The following is a 2,987-nucleotide window of genomic DNA, read 5'->3' on the forward strand; positions in this document are numbered from 1 at the left end:
CTAGAAATGACCTGAGTTTGATACGAATATGTTTGTATTCGTGGATAGCTCACACGGTAGAGTCACGCTCTCACCGGCCAGGCGGGATTGTCGTACCAATAAGGTCGCAGGTTCAAACCCCACCATCGCCGCGAAACATTTTTATTCTCTATTGTCTTCTGGTACTTTTCTACTCACTTCATCTCTTGTTGTTACCAGATGCTTTTAGTATTGAGAAGGAACTGTTTTTTCAGTCCACCAGTGGACTGAATACACAGCCGTGTTTTCAGTCCACCAGTGGACTGTCAGTCCACCGGAAGAGATTATAATTATACGGGCTAAACTGTTTGACTGAGCCAAGGCCGTCTATAAGGCCTTGACTGAGCGCCGAGCGCGAGAAGGCGAGGTGGCCGGCTGATTTAGCATAGCGTAACTAACCGGGGTGGGGTGGGTTGGGCGTCTTTCTTTCTTTCTTTTTTTTTTTTGTGTTCCCTTGGCAAACAAATTTTTAATTTTCAACTTCAACACGTTGACACCATTCCTAGCGACTTGAAAAGTTTGTACGACATTTAACATTTTTTATATTTGATATTTATTTACTTTTACCATAGAATTAAACGAATGAGAATACGTACGAAGCCTAAAAAGTGTCCACCAATGAAAGCATTCAGCGCCATTTTGTTGTTGGCTGAGAATGTAGTAATTACCATTCATTCGGTATCTATGTCAACATAACGACACAAGAAAAACAACAAACAATATCAAAATCCACAATAAAATGTTTCAGAACTGTTGCGTATATTTATGGCACAATGAAGCTGTCAAAAAATGAAGTTAGAGAATGTGTGTAATCATGTATTATAATAACCTGTAATGTGTTTTCCAACCACCACATCATCTACTACTACAACCACCACCACAATATCATCACTAACACTACTACTACAACCACCAGCCTCACATCATTATCACTACCACTACTACTACACCACCACCAGCACATCATCATCACTACCACTACTACAATCACCACAACCACATCGTCATCACTACCACTACTACTGCAACCACCACCACCATATCATCATCATTACCACTACTACCACAACCACCACCACCACTACTACTACAACCACCACCACATCACTACCTCAACTACTGCAACCACCACCACAATAGCATCACTACCACTACTACTACAACCACCACAACCACATCGTCATCACGACCACTACTACTGCAACCACCACCATATCATTACCATTACCACTACTACTACAACCACCACTACCACCATATCATTACCATTACCACTACTACTGCAACCACCACTACCACCATATCATCACCATTACAACTACTACTACAACCACCACTACCACCATATCATCACCATTACAACTACTACTACAACCACCACAACCACATCATCATCACTACCACTACTACTACAACCACCACCACATCATCATCACTATCACTACTACTACAACTACAACCACCACCACATTATCATCACTACCACTACTACTACTGCAACCACCACCACCATATCATCATCATTGAAATATTTTTGTTTTTAAAATTGAGCTTTATATAGTGCAATATCTACTAAATGTGCTCAAAGCGCTTTACAAGGGGTCCCTGGTCAACATTTAACATGTAGGACGGGACATGACGCCTGTTAGGCGATATTACAATTTTTCGGACAAAGACAACTCTGTTAACGGCCAGGTACTCATTTTACACCTGAGTACGGTGACAGAATGTGAGTAAAGAGCCTTTTCCAAGGACTCAACTATGCGCCGAGCGCGAGGCTCGAACCAGGACCTTCCGATCCGGAAGCGAGTGTCATACTACTAGACCACATAGCCGCATCATTACCACTACTACTACAAACACCACCACCACATCATCATCACGACCACTACTACTACAACCACCACCACCACCATATCATTACCATTACCACTACTACTACAACCACCACCACATCATCATCACTACCACTACTACTACAACTACAATCATCACCACCACCACATCATCATCACTATTACTACTACAACTACAACCACCACCAACACCACATCACCTCACTAACACTCAGTACTACAATCACTACCATTAGGTTTTGGAGCTTTACTTCATTTGAAATATGGAAACTTCGGAATTGTATTTGGCATTGTGTTTATATATCATAATATAATTCTAATCAGTTATCTATTTAGAACTAGATACTATACAATATGTATGCCAAATACCACCCAATTCCCCTTTCTTGTGTGCGGGAATTCCTCTTTCGGCATTGAAATTGAGTGTGAGAGAGTCATCATTACACACATAAACAACAGAAACAATTTAAAAACAAGACTATGACACGCAACCACTCACACACGAAGCTATACTATTTATCCTTTTCTCTATATAGAATAGGACAAGACAAACAATAGCTTGACTCTCGCTACACTTCGCATTGATGTTTGTCGTCTCACGAGTTCAACTCTCGGTCGACCTGTCAATATTCCTTTTTGCCTAGGACGTAATCGTTAATAGAATGTTGTGTGGTTTTGACCGTGAAGAAAACCTTAAGAAGTCACATTTATATCATTTTAGAGAGATCGTTTTGAATAATTTTGAGTTAAACGAGCGAGCACCAACTTGTTTTCATGAACGGCCGATCAGCGCTTGTTTTCTATAGTAACGCGATTCCCAGCCAACATCAAAATGGCGGATATTTTTCTCATCGAGGCCGCTGGTTGGTTATTGGTTAGCCAAAGAGCACCGTACGGTTTCCATTGGGTAAATTCCTTGACTTTTACTCACTGTTAATATTATTATTTTGATTTAGAACACAGTGAGACGTCAAAATTTATTGCCTTGTGCTTTCCTTGTACGTAACAATGCGAGTCGGTTGAAAAACGAAACAAAAACAAACAACCAAAATTTAAAAAAAAGAAAGAAAACAAAAAAAAAAAAAAATGTTAAGAGAACACTTTTATAGTTAT

The sequence above is a fragment of the Berghia stephanieae genome, chromosome 1 (genome assembly GCF_034508935.2).
Source record: "Berghia stephanieae isolate SIO BIC M18660-M18661 chromosome 1, UCSD_Bste_1.3, whole genome shotgun sequence".
Classification (NCBI taxonomy): Eukaryota; Metazoa; Mollusca; class Gastropoda; order Nudibranchia; family Aeolidiidae; genus Berghia; species Berghia stephanieae.